The 20,686-nt window shown below is 37.8% G+C and overlaps 1 long non-coding RNA gene across 1 annotated transcript; it reads right to left on the bottom strand.

The window, feature by feature from the left end:
• Positions 1-18,346: 18,346 nt before the first annotated feature.
• Positions 18,347-19,434, bottom strand: LOC104741856 (uncharacterized). Its single transcript, XR_760385.3, has 3 exons — positions 19,121-19,434; positions 18,754-18,858; positions 18,347-18,582 (listed from the first exon to the last, which is right to left on the bottom strand). It is a non-coding gene; the product is annotated as an uncharacterized LOC104741856 (long non-coding RNA).
• Positions 19,435-20,686: the final 1,252 nt, after the last annotated feature.

The following is a 20,686-nucleotide window of genomic DNA, read 5'->3' as shown; positions in this document are numbered from 1 at the left end:
TATCGTTCTATTAAATACTCTAACCTTTTCGTCCACAAGAAGAAGAGGCGAAGAATTTAAGACCTTGGCGTAGATACACCAACTCGTCCTTCCGGGATGAAGTTCAGAAATATAATCGATTCTCATGATTTTCACAAATTAGGGTTTTTTTCTTGTTTCTTCTCTGTTATCGGAAACGAAAAGGGGATTCCGGATTAGTAAGAATACAAAATGTCTCGATTAAACGTTGCGTCTTAAACGTTTTAGTGTGTCACCCTTTATTTGACTATTTGAAACGACCTAACCCGTTTTTTAAATAATAAATAATAATAATATAATAATAATAATAAATAACTACAACTGGTGGTCCCATACTCACTAGCCACCTAACCACAATCACAAAAACAGCGGAATAACAAATACCAATATCCAATAAATATCCAATAATAATAAATAACCAATATCCAAACATAACTATTCCAATGTCAAACAACAAGAAACAAGGAACCGGTAACCTAGCAAGTTCTAAAGACCCAACTTTAGCAACCTAACAACGTCAGACAGTAACCAATCGAGTCCCTAGAACATCATCCTCTTCATTGCGTTGATTCCACGATCACACTTTGTCTTTACCTGCACCACAAACACATATTGAGATGCATGAGTATTTGATAAACACTCAGTGAGGCAATCCTCCCATCTACTAGGCTATACACAAAAGCAATAGTGATTCCAATGTTCCAAACAATCAACAAACAAAACACACAAACCAGGAAAACGAACTTCGTCTCACCGGAAGAGAGGTGTCGACCGACACCAGCCTAGTGTCGACCGACACCAGCCTAGTGTCGACCGACACTGGCATTGGTGTCGACTGACACTACCCCACAGTGTCGATCGATGCCCATTTTGCTGGTGTCGACCGACACCAAGTGGTGTCAATCGACACTCCACCTGCAACTGCGATCCGCATGAAGCCGAGAGTCGAATCTCGCTTCCCAATCTCCTCCAAACCATCCAATACTCAAAACCCATGCCGGAAACATCATTAGGAACCTGTATAATCCAATCCCCAGCAAGAAAACACACAAAAAAACAACAAACAAGCAAGAACAAGGGAATCAAGGGCTTAGATTAACCATGGTCATGCACTCACCTCTTTGCAGGAAGATTCATACCAACAGCAACGAATCCAACCCTCCTAGAAAGCTTCTAACTCCTTCCCAGCCTTGGATCTCTCAAGAACAACAAGGAAACTCACCAATCTCTCTCAAAAGCTCAAGAACAATGCTTTTCTCTCTTTTCTCTCAAAAACAACAAAGCGGCGACAAAATAAACTTCCCAAAACCCTTCTTGCGCCGAAACTCACTTAAATACCCCGGTTCAATGGTTTCCTAAAACCAACCCGAACCAAATCGATTAAAAACTCAATTTGGTCGAACCAGAAAATCAGTGGTGTCGACCGACACCCCTTTGGTATGCGAGTCACTCTTATGTTGTCAAGCATAATCAAGAGTCTTATGCCGATGCAGCCATTCCATCCCCAAAATCACGTCATACAACTCCACAGGGCTCATAAGCAAATCCACTGGCCAAAACTCTCCCGCGATCTGAATATCGATACCCCTCGCTCTACCAATGACCCTCAGAAACTTGTCTCCAGCAACTCTGACAACTCTTGTACGCTCTTCGGGATCTCCTACGATACCCGCATTCTCTGCACACTCCGGGGTAATGAAGCTATGAGAAGCTCCATAATAAAACATAACGTGGGACTTAAACCCTCCCACCAACAAGGTCCCTACACAAACCTCATGTGTTGAGAACCTAACACTTTATCACAGGAAAACATAAAATCTGAACTTACTAAGAATTCACGAAGGTAAAGTACCAGAAATTATATCTGTGATCGCTCCGGCACTGCTCCCACCAGTCTCAACAGTAGTGTACACCCGTGGCGCCTGCTCAATCCGTGCCACCGGCTGCCCTCCCAGCTGCACCTGCTACAATGCCGCCTGATGTGTGTGGTTTTTCACTTCAAATCTTTTACCTTAAAAAGACCACACAACTGCTGAAAGTGCTCAGCTAATCGGTAGCAGTATTTAAGGATCGATCCCACAGAGAGAGAGTTGATGTTTAGAGAATCCGTCGGAAGAGATGTAAGGCTAGGACTCAATAAAATGGGGGTTTTGGTTGTAATGGTTGTAGCAAGCAAATAAACGTAAATAAAAGTGCAGGTAAAAATAATAAAAGAAGCGTTGGACATCAAGGGGAATCGTAGGGGTTCAATGATCTATCTATCTAGGAAAGTTTAGGATTAGTTTGTCTATCTAAAACTCGGACTACGAAATGCTAATGAGCCGTTAACTTAAAGTTCTCAAGCTAACCGTCTAAGATCACTACAATTCGTTACTCAACTGTCGCAGGCAACGACGCATAGATCAAATCTTTTAAAACAGGTTTGATTCTAATCCATGGAATTCCATAGGTAAGGGGTATGTGCTTCCTATGTCTCCTCACACATCTAAGCTAGGTCAAGCACACACGCAAGCTTTTGGCAAAGCACACACACTTTAGATCATAGTTAGTTCATGAGGCTAACTTAAAGCATTAAGCAAAGACTTAGAATCAAAGCATAGAATAAACAGATTTAAATCTAACAAACCCTAAAAATTGCCACCTAAACTAAGATCATCTCCCCCCCCCCCCCCCTTTGATTTATCCCTTTAAACCCAACTAGAAAACTACTCTAGCATGTTTAAGGGAATCATCAAAGCAAGGTTTAAATAATTCATAAACATAAAAGAATAAAAAGAGAGAAAGGGTTTATATATTACTTCAATGATTGTCAAACAAAGTTGTAGGATCTTCTTCCTTTAGAAACAAAGTAACAAAGAAAATAGAATAGAAAGAGTTTGGTGAACTTCAAAGCTTCAAAGAGAGGGACGAGGGAGAGATCTGGACGTCGGCTGCTCCTCTGGTCGTGTCTCTTGGCTGCTCCAATGATTGCACTTTGAAGGCACACACTAAACCCTAGGGCTTAGAAGAGTATTTACAGGGTTCTGTCTAGGTTTAGGGTTTTGTAAGGGTAAAAACGTCTTCTCTTAATAAGTGCATGGCAAGGGGGGCGTAGGCAGCTTCTAGAATGGTGGTGAAGACTTGGACTGGGCCGCTGTGGTGGTAGCTGGTCAGGCCTTCAATAAAATCCCATTGGCTTGATGGTTCTTCCTAGGTCGGTTTAAGGTACGTCTCGGTAAATTTGGCATAACTTCCGGATGAATGAATGGATTGACTTGATTACACTTCTACGAGAAATGTGAGTTCTGGAAGTTCTTCAAACTTTATCCGTACTGTAAAGCTCTGAAACTTTCCTAAAACGTATTTTCCTTGCCTTTTGGTCCTTTTTGCTAAAAAACCTGTAAAACCTTCTTGAAACCTAAAATATTTGATAATAGACATTAAAGCCTTGAAATCATATCAAACTCATCCTAAATGCATACTAAAACTATAGCTAAAATGGGTAAAATAATGATGTTATCAACTCCCCCAGACTTAGTCTTTGCTTGTCCTCAAGCAAATAATCAAACTAAATCATGGAAAAGAGGTTTTGAAAAATGGGAATTCACTTATCTTTGGGGATATTGTCTTTGCACTCTTCTTCGCCTTGACATTAGGAACTTCCATTTGTAATCCACCATGAGAATCATCAACTCTCCTTGATCCCACAATTCTTTAGAGTTTCCAGAATCTCCATTGTCATCTCTTTACATTGATTAAGCAATAATAAGAAGTGAAATCTTACCAAGGGAAAATCAATCAATGGCTTGCAGACTCTCTTCAAGCCAAGACTTTCTTCATATGATTCCTTTCCTCTCCCTTTTCTCACTTCTTTTTTTGTTTTAATCAAAGGTGTAGGCGAATACTAGGGTCATCGGTAATTTACCTACCCCTCGCTTCCAGGCTTTGTGTGATCATTTGACTCAAGAGTAGAATAATGAGGTCACAGGTAATTTACCTACCTCTCTAAACTGATCAAAATCATCTCATCTTTTATTCTCTCTCTTTTTTTTTTTATAGTATTGAAGGGAAGAGAGAGGGGAACATACTCTTGAAGAAGTGCAATGTCTTGTGTGGCTTGAATGTAGAGATCTAGTCCAATGTATACCAATTCCCAGGGCTTGAAAATTAAGTCCGGTTTTAGGTCCTATAAAAGTTAGAGACAACATTAGATCATCTAAATATCCATCGAAAAGGGACTTGGGGATTGTTGAGTCGGCTCACAGTCTTTCCAAACTTTGGTTCTATTGTCAAGCATAATCAAGAGTCATAAGAGTGATTTAATCCAAATCAAATAAAGCTTTAGAATAAGATCATAATCCCCTACTAGTTTTGACTCAATAAAAGAAAAATGTGACTCGATAAAATATCAAAATTATTGATGTAAAAAGTGGAAAAAGGTTACAAGTCAACAAAATAGAAAGTAGCATTAGTATAGGATGGAACATCCTTCCCCCCAGACTTAAATCACACTGTCATCGGTGGGAAAAAAGAAAGAGATGAGGATTAAAAATCATAAGGAAAAGTGTAGGGTTTAAGAACAAATTCACCTTGATGGAATGATGTTGTGTCGACTCTTAGACGTTTTTTTATGGTTGCCCAAAACTTGTCTAGAGGTCGGCTGTGGTATGAAAATGTGGTGACTGACCGTGTGTACTTCCTTTGGTTGCTTGACATCGAGTTTGAACTAGGCTAAGTTCATTCGAATTCTGTTTGATAATTCTCTAAATGCATCCTCCTTGAAATAAAAACCTAAAACCATCAATAATAATGATAAAACAAAAATAACAAAAACATACCTAAGTAAAAGAATGGTGATGGTAGGTGGTAAGGATGGTGGTGGTTCAGAATTGTCTCGCGGTACACGGGTGAACGGACGCGGACATAGCAGCATGTACGGTGGTGCGGTACGCGGTACATGGGATGCGGTACACGGTGCTGGACATGGCATCGGCTATGGCTGGTATGGCTAGTGGGGACTCTCGGCATCAATCACATGAGGATTGTGATGATCCGTCGCCTTCGGCTTGCATCGGTCAGGTTGAACATGGCCGGTCAGTAGGTGGTGTTTGCCACTAATCATAGTGTGCATTGGCAATCCATGGTACTTATTCTTTCTTTTCTTCTTTTTTTGGCTTTTCTGTTTTCTATTTTTTTGTATTTTTTTTATAAAAACCTGAAACTAAAATGCAAAAATATCAATAGTAAAAGAAAATAAATCCTAAAAATAAAAACTTACTAGACATGGGTTGCCTCCCAAGAAGCGCACTTGTTTAACGTCGTTGGCTCGACGTTGGTTGCTTTCTCAAGCAGGGTGAGGAGAGTGAGTTGTCCTTAGACAAGCTCTCTTGGATCTTTCTCCAATGTAGGCATCACGTGGCTCTCTTTCATAGTCTTCTTCTCTACACCATCGAGAAGATGGGTTGAATGGTTTAGCTTCATAGAAAATGTCTCCATTGATGTTTGTGAGAGTCATTCTTCGGTTAGGCCAGTCCATGACGGTTCCAGCTGTGGCTAGGAATGCGCCTCCAAGGATAAGTGGTGTAAACCTTCGTTTCTCAGCATTGATGACTTGAAAGTCAGTTGGAACATTGCAGATTCCAACTCTCACATGAATGTCTTGGACCATTCCTTTGGGTATCGTGAATGAGGAGTTGGCGAGTCCTATGCGTATGCCTGAGGGTTGTAAGTGTCTCAAGCCTATCTTCTTAGCAGCATCGGTTGACATGATGTTGATACATGAACCGGAATCACATAATGCATCTTTGAATGTAACACCATTGATAGAACAAGTGATGAGAAATCGGCCAGGGCTCTCCACTTTGTGCAGTGTGTTGAACGGTCGTGGGTAGTGTAAGGCTTGATCATATAGCTCCTTCATCTCTTTCCTTGACTCACAATTCTCAAGAAAGAATCGGTCAATATGATAAATAGAACAAGCTTTTTCAAAAGTGGTACCTTGGGGAAGTCTTCCTACAGCTTGGTTGAAATCGCCTAGATCTCTTAGGCTTATCATGCGTGGGTACCAACGGTTGTTCAAGAGGGTGAGACAACGTGGTTCATATTGGAACTTTGTTCCCTTGAATGGCTCATCTTCTTCTTCATAAATCTCCCCTTCTTCAAGTTCTTGCAAAGGTTGGACTCCTTTGAAGGTTATGATGGTGTTACAAGCGACATGGGGTGTTAATTCGTCTTCTCCTTTTTGAGAGGTGTCGAGTGAGTTGAGGTTGCAGGTTTCGGTCTCCATGGAACCTTTTTGCTTGTTCTCCACGAAATTCTCTTGTGTTGAAGTGAAAGAAAGTTTTCCTTTTTCAAAAAGGAAATTAGAATGTTTTCCTTTTTCGAATAGGGTTTCTTTTTCCTCCTCTTCTTCCTCATCGGATCGAGCTCCTTCCTTCTTCTGTCCAGAAACACATGAGTTTAGATCCTCAATCTTATCAGCAAGATATTGGTTCATCTCCTTTTGTTCAGCTTCAAACTCCTTATGGCTCTCCTTCGTGAATGCAAACTTTTCGGACATAGCTTCTCCAAAACGTTTTTGTTCAAAACAAAGACCAAACATCTTCCTCTCAGCTTCATATTCTCGGTTCTCAAGCTTCTGCACACGCCTCCTTGTGTCTATATTCTTGTTGAATAAAACTCCACACTTGGACTCATGGTCCTTTGTTAAATCCGAAACTTCATTGGCCAAGTCTTTAATGTTGATAGCATTATCTTGAGCACTCTTGAGATGTCTCTCTTGTTCTTCCTCAATACAATGGAGCTTCTTCTCCATGGCTTTAGCATCTTTAGATCTATGATCCTCTATGCTTCTAACTCTAACAGTAATGTCATCCACCTTCCTTGAAAGATCAAAATCGATTTTATCAAGCTTCTCATGCAGCATCTTCATAGTCTCATCTTGAAGATCAGCTGATTGACTTATTAGGTCTAGCATCTTCTCTTCTTCAGCTCTTTGTTGAGTAGACATATGAAAATTGTCTTCAAAAACTTGATGAGGGAATCAAATATAATCAGGCTCTCGGCGTGGATAGGGGCGATTTAAATCAGTATCGGGCCTCCTTGGAAAAGGCCTTTGCAAACGACCTGGGCGGTGACTTGGGACAGCTTCCCAATCTTCATAAACTTCAAATGGTGCTGGAGATGGTCGGGCTCTAGGGTTACCTCTGTAGAAAGCTTCCTCTTGGTGTTGATATTGTCGAAAAATGTGGTTTTCGGTAACATCTTCACTAGGGATCTGATATGTCATGCAACAGTAGAAGTCTTTGAGCTTCTCTTCTCCATCTTATTTAGCAGATGATAGATCATAGGATTATTATTCTCCATTGGCAAATCTTCATAAGGGTTCTCCTTGGGCTTCTCTTCTCTAGTCCATTCCTTGGACTTGTTAGGATCGTTTGGATACTCAAATGAGGCTCCATATCCTTCTTCAGTATGAGTAGGTTGATATAATTGATCTTCACTCCAATTATTGCATTCGCCGGATTTGTTGAATAAGGCTTCTATTTTCCACTCTAGGCGGCTCTCGATGGTGTCAATGGTGTAGCCCATGTTGATAATCTTGGTTCGGTCATCATCAATATACTCCGTGTTGTTTAAGACTTGATTGTTGACAACATTAATTTGTTCCTCCAAGCGTGTTACGTCCTTGGTGATACTCTCGAGTTTAGCTCCAAACTCAATACTCATCTTATCCAGTTTTTCATTTAGAACTTTATCAGCCTCCTCTTGACTTGATATAAGTTCTTCTAACATCTTCATGAGCTTGTCTTCAGTGTGCGAGCTCCTTGAAGTGATTGGTTTTCGATTGTCATAGAAAAAGTTTTCATTGGCATCGACTTGCATGACTTCTTGCGGATCAAGGTAATGGTCCGTGGCAAAGCATGGCACGTCCGTATGGTACGGCGTGTAAGAATGGTCAGCTTGGCAGTAAGCTGGTCCCATAGGTGCTCGGCCTCCAGATGGTCGAGTTTAAGAACTGCGACAAGGTCGCCTAAGTGTTGGTACAATGCTTGGCCGAGAGTGACCAATGCTTGTACCTTACAGCGAGTGGGCTTGCGGACCGGATGGGTCTCCGTCCGTGGCTCGGTAGCGTGACATAAGCTCGGATATTGTGAGATTCTCAAAATCTCCTGGGAGAGCGTCGAGGTTCATCCTCAAGGTCTCCTGAAACAATGAAAAACAAAAAGAAAAATTAAACAGCAAGGTGTCCTAGACGTTACTCTAGTTCCTAGACTCTTGTAAACAACAATCTCTCCCCGGAAACGGCGCCAAAAAGCTTTGATATGTGTGGTTTTTCACTTCAAATCTTTTACCTTAAAAAGACCACACAACTGCTGACAGTGCACAGCTAATCGGTAGTAGTATTTAAGGATCGATCCCACAGAGAGAGAGTTGATGTTTAGAGAATCTGTCGGAAGAGATGTAAGGCTAGGACTCAATAAAATGGGGGTTTTGGTTGTAATGGTTGTAGCAAGCAAATAAACGTAAATAAAAGTGCAGGTAAAAATAATAATAGAAGCGTTGGGCATCAAGGAGAATCGCAGGGGTTCAATGATCTATCTATCTAGGAAAGTTTAGGGTTAGTTTGCTTATCTAAAACTCGGACTACGAAACGCTAATGAACCGTTAACTTAAAGTTCTCAATCTAACCGTCTAAGATCACTACAATTCGTTACTCAACTGTCGCAGGCAACGACGCATAGATCAAAGCTTTTAAAACAGGTTCGATTCTAATCCATGGAATTCCATAGGTAAGGGGTATGTGCTTCCTATGTCTCCCCACACATCTAAGCTAGGTCAAGCACACATGCAAGCTTTTGGCAAAGCACACACACTTTAGATCATAGTTAGTTCATGAGGCTAACTTAAAGCATTAAGCAAAGACTTAGAATTAAAGTATAGAATAAACAGATTTAAATCTAACAAACCCTAAAAATTGCCACCTAAACTAAGATCATCTCCCCCCCCCCCTTTGATTTATCCCTTTAAACCCAACTAGAAAACTACTCTAGCATGTTTAAGGGAATCATCAAAGCAAGGTTTAAATAATTCATAAACATAAAAGAATAAAAAGAGAGAAAGGGTTTATATATTACTTCAATGATTGTCAAACAAAGTTGTAGGATCTTCTTCCTTTAGAAACAAAGTAACAAAGAAAATAGAATAGAAAGAGTTTGGTGAACTTCAAAGCTTCAAAGAGAGGGACGAGGGAGAGATCTGGACGTCGGCTGCTCCTCTGGTCGTGTCTCTTGGCTGCTCCAATGATTGCACTTTGAAGGCACACACTAAACCCTAGGGCTTAGAAGAGTATTTACAGGGTTCTGTCTAGGTTTAGGGTTTTGTAAGGGTAAAAACGTCTTCTCTTAATAAGTGCATGGCAAGGGGGGCGTAGGCAGCTTCTAGAATGGTGGTGAAGACTTGGACTGGGCCGCTGTGGTGGTAGCTGGTCAGGCCTTCAATAAAATCCCATTGGCTTGATGGTTCTTCCTAGGTCGGTTTAAGGTACGTCTCAGTAAATTTGGCATAACTTTCGGATGAATGAATGGATTGACTTGATTACAGTTCTAGAAGAAAGATGAATCTCTCATCTTTCCATAGACACCAAGTACGTCGAAATGTGATTTCTGGAAGTTCTTCAAACGTTGTTCGTACTGTAAAGCTCTGAAACTTTTCTAAAACGTATTTTCCTTGCCTTTTGGTCCTTTTTGCTAACAAACCTATAAAACCTTTTTGAAACCTAAAATACTTGATAATAGACATTAAAGCCTTGAAATCATATCAAACTCATCCTAAATGCATACTAAAACTATAGCTAAAATGGGTAAAATAATGATGTTATCACCGCCACCGCTACCGGCTGCAACTTGGGACAATAGGGCCTGATGTGCCCTGCCTCCCTGCAATGATAGCACACACGATCTGCTGCCGCCTGAGCACTCCTCTTTAGACAGTTAGCAACCTTGTGATCCTTGCCTCCACACCCGAAGCAAGTCAGACCACCCGACCTCTGTGTTGCCTCTAGGTTCCTTGCGCCGCCTTGCCGCCCTTGCTAGAACCTCCCTGATGTTGTGCCTTGCTAGTCTGGACTACTGGGCTAGCCGCCACTGACTGTGCCCGGATATCCTCCTCAATCCCTGTTGCAGTCTCAACCAGCTCCGCACTCGTAGCATAGCTCCGCCCTCTACAGTGAACCCTCAAATCGTTACGTAGGGCCCTCAAAAAGCTCCTGATTTGAGCCTCCTCAGACTCCATACCCCGACCCCCATACCTCACAAGTCGGCAGAACTCCAAGTCAAGCTCCGGCACTGACCGAGTCCCCTGAGCTAGCTGAAGGAACTGCACTTCCAACCTATCCAGTGCCTCTCTAGGGAAATACTTCCGGTTGAACTCCAAGACGAAGTCAGCCCAATTCATCTCCCTCTGCACTCTCCTGGCTGCCACAGAACTCCACCACAACTGAGCATCACCAGTCAAATGATGGACCCCAATGTCTACCCAAGACTCCTCTGGACACCTCAGAGTATGGAAGTTGTGTTCCACACTCGTCCTCCACGCCTTCGCAGCGGTAGGATCTGTACCTCCCAAAAACCGCTTAGTACGAATACGACTCATCTCAGTCAGCATGCTGATATAACAAGAATGGACCCCCACATCCGCAGCCACTGGCTGCCGCTTCTCCGCCACCACTGGTGGCACTACCCGAGCCTGAGCTGGTGCCACTGGTGGCAACCGCTCAATCAATTGTGCCAGCAAAGCCGCAAGGTCGACACTCGAGACTCCACCCGCTAGGACACCCGCACCTGGGGCCCTAACATCACCGGCTACTGGAGCATCAACACCGCCCCCTCCGGCCACACTCACGGAATCCCCCTGGACACCCTGTGACTCGCCAACACCCTCTGCTCTCACACTCTGTTCATCGGTCCCACTAACCACTGGGGCTCTCCCTCTATCACGACCACGTCCGCGTCCGCGACCACTTCCGCGTCCACGACCACGACCAGCAACAGCATCCTCTTTAACCATCTGCACTACCATGAACAGAAGGCTAAGCACAAAATTAACATAACACAAAAATGTAAACTCACCGTGGAATCACACTGTAGGCTCGAAGAGGATGTTCTAGGACTCCATGGAACACACAATTGACTAACTCACATAATCTATCAAGACATGCAATCCTAAACATCACAACAGAAATCTAGTGAACCCAAACCTAGAACAGTAAGGGCTCTGATACCAAACTGAAACGACCTAACCCGTTTTTTTTTTAAATAATAAATCATAATAATATAATAATAATAATAAATAACTACAACTAGTGGTCCCATACCCACTAGCCACCTAACCACAATCACAAACAACAGTGGAATAACAAATACCAATATCCAATAATAATAAATAACCAATATCCAAACATAACCATTCCAATGTCAAACAACAAGAAACAAGGAACCGGCAACCTAGCAGGTTCTAAAGACCCAACTCTAGCAACCTAAAAACGTCAGACAGCAACCAATCGAGCCCCTGGAACATCCTCCTCTTCATTGCCTTGATTCCACGATCACACTTTGCCTTTACCTGCACCACAAACACATATTGAGATGCATGAGTATTTGATAAACACTCAGTGAGGCAATCCTCCCATCTATTGGGCTATACACACAAGCAACAATGATTCCAATGTTCCAAACAATCAACAAACAAAACACACAAACCAGAAAAATGAACTTCGTCTCACTGGAAGGGAGGTGTCGACCGACACCAGCCTAGTGTCGACCGACACTACCCCACAGTGTCGATCGATGCCCATTTTGCTGGTGTCGATCGACACTCCATCTGCAACTGCGATCCGCACGAAGCCGAGAGTCGAATCTCGCTTCCCTATCTCCTCCAAACCATCCAATACTCAAAACCCATGCCGGAAACAGCATTAGGAACCTGTATAATCCAATTCCCAACAAGAAAACACACAAAACAACAACAAACAAGCAAGAACAAGGGAATCAAGTGCTTAGATTAGCCATGGTCATGCACTCACCTCTTTTCAGGAAGATTCAGACCAACAGCAACGCATCCAACCCTCCTAGCAAGCTTCTAACTCCTTCCCAGCCTTGAATCTCTCAAGAACAGCAAGGAAACTCACCAATCTCTCTCAAAAGCTCAAGAACAATGCTTTTCTCTCTTTTCTCTCAAAAACAACAAAGAGGCGACAAAATAAACTTCCCAAAACCCTTCTTGCGTCGAAACCCACTTAAATACCCCGGTTCAATGGTTTCCTAAAACCAACCCGAACCAAATCGATTAAAAACTCAATTTGGTCGAACCAGAAAATCAGTGGTGTCGATCGACACCCTCACCCAAAACGCTCAAATTGGTTTGCGGGTGTTACACTATTAAATATTTTTTAATAATTATTATTATATATATAATTACATATTAAAGGCAAAGTTTGTAGTTAATAGATATGATGTAAAATTATAATTAAATGTGTTTGGAGTTTATAGTTAATATTTACACTTTATGATACAGCTAACAATTATATATTTCCAAACGAAATTGTTAAAACTAAATAAAATATAACCATGTGAGAATTTTAAATAATATGTTCTTAGGACATCTCCAATCCCATTCTATTTTAGAGTCAAAACTCTATTATAGAGCAACATTTGCTCCAACAATGCTCTATTTTAGAGTTACTCTATTTTAGAGAAAAAAATAGAGATATACATTGGAGATGGTCTTAGACCATCTACAATATATTTCTCTATTTCTTCTTTTATAATATAGAAATAAGACTAAATTAGAAAATGATTTTATCCAATGTGAAAGTATATATCTGAATCTTAAATAGAGAACAGTTAACTGTATGGGCAGGAACTGATTAATTCCAATGTGCGGGCAGGAACTGAATAGAAATAAATAAAAAACTAATTTTGTTCCTTAAAATGTTGAGTCAAATTTTTATTATATTTTTAAAACATGTTTAATCTTTTTTATTTTTATAGTAGTTCATATGTTCAGACAAAAAATATTTATTTTGGGAAAGTTTCATATTTTTTTTTTCACTTTTTATAATAATAAAATGAATAGCTAATAAAATGTTTATAGTATTACTCTACATTTCGAAACATAAATTGAAATTTTAAAGTCCATTTTCAAAGTTTAATTGAAATGTTAAAGTCCATTTTCAAATTTAAGCCCCAACTGACTGTAACAAATTTTTAAATGAGCCAAATACAATTGTTACGGTCAATTTTAATTACCTTGATATACTAATTTCGGACAAAATAATATGTAATTTCGTTTAGATCATTAAAATAATATTTTAAGCAACCCATAAATGTACTTTCGTTTAGACCATTGTATTTGGTACTACAAACATTCAAATCTATTCTAAAGTCTGCATATACAAAAAGTTCATTAAGCCACCGTATCTTCATTTCTGAGTCCATTCTTTATGACTGAGTCCCCGATCTCTCACCTTCATCCTCCATCACATGGTTTATGTAATAACCTCAGGCAAACTCAGTCCTGAAAATATATAAAGTGTATGAAACAAAATTATTTTAACATCATACATAATCATATATAAAGTGTATAAAGTTATTTTTACATAATCAAATCTTACATACTGGTGATGCTCCAGTCCTTCGAACTCTGATTTTATAAAGATCTTCGAAGAGGCCAATGTGTTTTCGATACATGGTGCACCTATAAACATTTGCAGTTTAAAGTGAATATATTGGTTACCTTATGATGTTTATATCATAACTATTTTATGTTACATGTCTTCATATTCTCCGACCTTCACAAACCGTATTACACAGAACACATGTTCGGATTTGTATATGAGATGGCACCCACTTGATTGCCATTTAGACATGAATTCAGAAGCGTAGCTATCTTTGAGACGACACTTCACAGTTTCATTCCTACATGTTTATCAAATTAATAAAAATTCTTAACAGAGTCACCTATAAACGTAACTGTCCTAAAGGTAGAGTAAAAGTCTTTTACCTGCCATTCAACAACGTGAGACAACTTCAGTACTATTATTGGCACTCTCATCTCTTCTTTATCTTCGACATTTACTATACACCCACATACATCTAATTTGAGAAAAAGACAGAATTTAGCTTTCCAAAATGTTGCAAATCTATATTTGCTAAACGTTTTATACATACTTTTCTAAGGGAGGGACCAATACACAAAGTTACAACAAATCCTATATAGATTCTAGATTCCCGAACACAAAATTAGAATTAACTATATTCACGGATTGTACCATATCAATATTAAAGTAATTAATGAAACACTTACCGAAAGAGATGGGATGATTAATTCTTCCACGATATATATCATCCAAATCCTCGAATCGAAAGTAATTCTTTGGACTCCATTGTTGGACCAGCGTCATAGTGGTATCGTCCGTGAATTTTATTTGATAAGGATGATGAGTATTCCTCTCATTTAGGGTATGATTGATTACTTTGAAATTTCTAATAACATACCAGTCACCATCGTCGATATATTTTCGGAGTTTAGTGAGTGTGTTTGGTAAAAAAGTAGCTTTGATTGTGTTGTCATTCACAGTTTAATAACAATTGTGTAAGAAGTCGTATGTATAATAGCTGTTAAAAATTGAAATTTAAGTAAAAATGATGTTCAATTAACGACGCTAATCTCTATATCCACAAGAAGCAGTACTTTTTTTGTGAAGAACTCGTTGATACTCCAAGAATGTAAGACCTTGGCATGTATACGCCAATTAGTTCTTCCGGGAAGAAGATCAGCAATTTTACCGAATCTCATGATTTTCTCAAATTAGGGTTTTTCCTGATTCTTCTATGTTATCGAAAACGAAAAGGGGATTCCAGATTAGTAAGAATACAAACAGTCACGATTAAACATTGAGTCTTAATCGTTTTAGTGTCTCACCTTTTGTCTGAATATTAAATATTTTTAATATTTATTATTATATATAATTACAGATTAAAGGTAAAGTTTGTAATCAATAGATATGATGTAAAACTATAATTAAAATGTATCTAAGAGTTTATAATTAATATATACACTTTATGATACAACTAACAATTATATGTTTTCAAATAACATTGTTGTAACTGAATAAAATATAATCATGTGAAATTTTTTAATAATATGTACTTAGACCATTTACAATGTATTTATCTATTATTTTATAATTAAAATAGAATAAGTCAAAATTAGAAAATAGTTTACTCCAATATGAAAGTCTATATCTGACTATAAAATAGAGGTAGTGTTAAAGATCTTTAAAATTACTTTATTTTAAGAGAGAAAATAAAGTTCATTTTAAATATCCAAAACAATTATCCAATTACAAACCATAATTATACAGTCTCAAATACCTCTTTGAAAACAACATTTAAGTGTTTTATTCTGGCATTTTTCATCTTTATTTGTAATTAACACTTTCAAGTCTTTTCTGGTTTTGACTCGAGAGAAGACAACATAAAGCTGTCCATGTGTGAAAACCGGCTTCGGTAGAAACAATCCAACATCTTCTTTTTCTAATACTGTATTTTAAAATTTCTTGCAGTAGTTTTAGATTGTTTTATTTAATTTATATATTTATCTTCGAATTATTTGAGATTCATATATTACCATGCTTATAATTTTTTATTATTTTATTTATTATGTCAAATTAATTTTCTTCTAATTTCTCAACTTTGATTGGTTGGTCATAGACTTTTTTTTGTGCAAACATAATTGTTACCATTCGCTCACTCTCAAAAAGAGATAAAGAGGAGAAGGTCATCAACCTAATGGTTAGATAAAATAGGCTAATCAAACACAAGCCTACAACAAACATAAATAAATTGGAAAAACATAAATCATTGTTGATAGATCTATAGGAGCTTGGAGACAGAGGCTACATCATGGTGTGTCAAAGAAACTTCCATGAATACATTGGGAAATTTAACATTAGTTACTATCAAAAGATTTTGTGATATTGGAAAATGGTTTTTAGTTTCATTGGTTACCGGAGCAAGCCACTTTGAAATAGGTAAAAGATGTGAACATGTTCTCTCCATACAGAAGGAGGACAGAGCCGAGGTTCTCTTTATGGTGGAGGAGGTTGGACGCAAGGTTATCTCCGCAAGAGAGGAATGTGGGGGAGGTTAGACGCAAGGTTATCTCCCCAAAGGAAGAAGGCAGAGCGAAGGTTCTCTCCATGGTGGAGGAGGTTGGACGTAAGGTTCTCTCTATAAGGGAGAATGACAGAACCGAGGTTCTCTCCATGATTAGTCATATACTATTGTGATGTAATTTATGTTTTATTCAAAATGTTTTTTGAGCCAACAATTTTAGTGATTAAAGAAACCGTCCAAAAATAAAAGTAAATAGACATATTCTAGTTGGTTTAATTTGTCATATAGATATTTTTTAGGTGTTGGTAAATAATATATTTGTAACATACATTATATATAGGTGTAAAAAAAATACACTTTTAATGGTATACATAAAAGATTTGTATATAGATATAAATCAGTGTATTATAGCAAAAAGAATATTTATAAAATATAAATAATGTACAATAAATTTTAATATAATTTTATTAAATTTAAATTTATTTACAAAACTTTAAACCCGCACATCAGACGAATCATTATTTAGTTACATATAATATATATATTATATATCAAATAAACTTATAATTTTTCATGGTAATTTGCAATATATTTTAATACCAAACGAGAATAGTAACTTAGCTAAAAATAAGCAAAAAATCAAATTTTAAAATAAGTAGTTCATGTTAACAAAGGAAAAGCAATTAATTTTTTGGATACTCGCCATCTTTAGTCCATCCCTTTAAACGTATCTGTGGTTTACTTTTATTTTTCTCATAGTAAATCCCATCAACTTTGGCAATCCATGAGCGGAATCCAAGTTTACATGGAGGGTCTTTTGGTCCTAATTCTGCCGTTAGTTCATAACTATACTTTTCCTTTGTAGGCCAGTGAATTAACGTACAATACCATATGCGAACTCCATTTCCCGCTGCTGGGAATAAGTATTTCTCATTGAATTTTAACCAGTGAAACGTACGACTAGGTGAGTCATTGCAGCTAACTTTTAAAATACGACCAGGACCGAGTTTGTTTTGAATTTCTAACATATTGTGGTTGCAATCTTTCGCTTCATTTAACACAAAAGACGTAGCAAAAACGAAAATAAAAACTAAGAGACCGTTCATTTTTTGAACTAAAATATTTTTGGATGAATATGAGTCTAAAAGCAAAAAGGTGAATACCTTATATTGTTTTTTTTTTTACGACAACCGTTCATATGGTTTTTTTTTTGTGGTGTTAGCTAAATTTAACAAAAAATAAACCAATTTAAACTTAGTCTCCGTATGTAAGGCTGGTCAAAATGATCAAAAATAAATTCACCTCACAAATTGTAATTAATTGCGTAAATCACACTCAACCAAAAAAAAATTCGTTACCAATTTAAAAAATATATAACAAAAACAAATGTAACAAAAAATATTTGAAGGTTAACTTTTTATGAATTTTCTTTTTAAACATGTTTGGATTTATATTTCTCTTTCAAAACAACACAACAAGTAACATACACAGTTTTACAATATGCCATAAATCAAGTAGTTTAGTAAAAGAATGTGCGGTTTGACCCCTCAAAAATAGTGGAAAATAACAAGTATATATAGTAGTGCAAGAATGTAATTGTGAACTTGTATGTATTTTCTAGGTGTACTGTACACCGTGTACAAGATCTTTTATTCATACAAAAACAAGGAATTAGTGAGGCCATTTAATTTTATGATTCTCCATTACTGTGTCCGTTTTGATTCTGCAGGCTCCTTCGTCATTCACCTCGATCTCCCGAGCTCTTAGGGATTTCATAGTTTTCCAGAGCTCTAAGCTCTTGTGGAGCTCGGCGAACTGGATTGCTTCGGTATTATTAAACTCGATCGCTTTGGTATCGCAGGTGACACGTGTTCGTCTTCTGGAAATGGGCTTTTAACAAAAAAATATAAGGACGTCAGAGAGGGTTCTGGGCCCAGCATTTTCGATCCAAGTCCTGTGAGTTGTTTAGTTTGGAAGACCTAAGACCATCTTTATCGGTAAACTACTAAGAACCAATGAAACCAATTTTTTTTTTATTATATTTTGGATTTGTCAATGTTTAAAAACCAATGGGGAGGTTATTAAGAAATCTTTCTCCAATGGTAGAACATATGAGGGGTTCTTAAGAATTCTTTTTGAAGAGCTCATATTCACATCAAAAACTTGTCAAATGCAAAACATAGATTCATTGACAAACAATAGAGATTCATGACTATAAGCAAAGAGATTCAAAACTATCATTCAAATCACATTCAGGACAGAGATTTTGTGTCATTCAAATCAAATCACATTCAGGACAAAAATTTGGTGTTTAAGTGTTGATAAACACATTCAGAAACAAAGATTTTGTGTCTTGTCTCCTTCAAGCTGCCTCAAGTTTCCTTTCTTCACGCTTACAATATGCAGCCTGCAAATGAAAGAAGAAGAACTCAAAATCTTTACTAACTCTGTTTTGCCAATTTACTCAACACAAAGCTTTCACAGAGAAGTCAAAGTTAAACTCAAAGCTATCAAATGTGAGCAGATGAATTTGCAGAGGCAAAACAAAAACATCATGATGTGTAAGTAAGGGAAGTACCTTTGGTTCGAAGAAGACAACGAGATATGGGTCACAGATGCAAGACAACAACAATCTCTTTGCTTCATTAGTTAGTGAATGGCTATATCACATTCACTACGAAAGCTAAAATTGAAGACAACCACAATCAAATTGAAGTTACAGGACAAGAAAAACAAACTCTCTCTAAACATTAGCATACATGTCTTTAAATTTCACCAACCATAACATTCCAAATTATAAAAAACCCTCAAATTCATATTAAATCCAATCTAAATTTACCAATTCTCGAGATTACTCAATGACCCTTTTGCTCAATGACATAAACTAAGCAATCAAAACTCTAAATTTAACCAATAGAAGCAGAAAACAAGGATAAAGATTAAACCGTTCAAGAAACTGGACTGAGCAGACAAATCAAGGAGGTTGGACCGAATTTGGTTGGATTGAAAAGGAGCCAATTCGAGTTCTCAGTAAAGATGCGTTTTTAACCGCAAAACAGAACATTGAGGGAGAAACGGAGAATTAGGGAATTGGATTAGGGTTTATAAGAATCTGGCTAAAGCAGCTTGATTCTACTCAGATTCTCAATAAGAAAGAGTCGATACAGAGAGTTGAGAAAGAGAGAAAGCGCCGCATAAGAGAGAGAGGAGGAAGAGAAAGAAGCAAAACAAATAATTTTTTTCTCACCCAATAGATATCGAACACGTCACTGCCTCTTACGGACTCTTAAACCTCTTAGTTAAGAAGTTCATCTTAGCAATATTCCTATTTTTGATTTAATTTTAACTACACAAAATCTAAGAAGTTGGACTAAGAAGTCCCAATAAAGATGATCTAAGCTTTAAATGCAGACGTGTACGTTTAATTCATATTCCTTAATTTTTTAATGTCTCATCATCACAATTTTTAGATTTTGGGGTTTATGCATTTTTATGCCTTGACATGTATCCCACTATTTTCGAGGCGGTTATCCTCTATGCAAATTAGGACTTTGAACAAAATCCAAGATCATTACCATATTCTGCTCGAGGTCAAACTTGTTATATCCGGTCCAGTGGAGTCTTCTGCTTCGGATATTGTGCAGTCTTCAAAAAAATTTCACCGATTGTGGGTTATATTTTTGTAACGCCCCGTCCCTCACGTCATCTATGATTAGGTTCCATGTCTATTTTGGTGGACCCTACAACGATGACATCAACTGGAACACGTTTACTATAGGGCAAATCTACGGATCAGGAGATGTCTTGGGAGACGCATTGGAACCTCCTTCTAGGGAGTTTAACTTCAAGTGATTAATCTTCCATGAACGGAAGATCGCCGAGAAGACGTTGAAGGGAAAAGACAAAACACCAAAAGACAAAGATCTCCAAACTCAGCGAGGATCATTATCTGACAAGTTGCAAACATTAAGTATAGTCATCATAATAATAAGAGTTTTGGCCAACCAAAAAAAAAAAATCATAAGATTTATACAATATACAATATAAGCCGCATCGCATAAGTAGTATGTGTACATGATGTCACGTCAAAACTACACAATATTGTATGTTTTACTTACCCAAATTTATTACAATGGAAAGTGATCACTACGCTAATCTTCATCATCATCATTGCTAGTGTTAACCTCTATTAGGATGTTATTACTTAGATAATCGGGTTGTTATAACCGGTATAGTTGTTGGTTTAGATATTAGATGTTTGGTTCAGAGGTTTATACGATTGTATATAAACAAACTATGTAATCTTTAGCTAATTAATGAAAATTAGTTTTTTGTTTTGTCTATCTCAACTGTAATCTTGATATGGTATGAGAGCTTAGAGATGAAGCTTGCTTCCACCATTGATTCACATTCAATTTCGTCTTTAAGCTTGTTTGTTAGCTCAATTCTTCAGCTATGAGTGCCTCTATCACTCTGCTGATCTTTGATTTCATTTTCCAGCTTTTACATCA

Source organism: Camelina sativa, chromosome 14 (assembly GCF_030686135.1).
Source record: "Camelina sativa cultivar CO46 ecotype springtype chromosome 14, ASM3068613v1".
NCBI classification, from domain to species: domain Eukaryota; kingdom Viridiplantae; phylum Streptophyta; class Magnoliopsida; order Brassicales; family Brassicaceae; genus Camelina; species Camelina sativa.
This window is presented reverse-complemented; position numbering and strand designations above follow the sequence as displayed.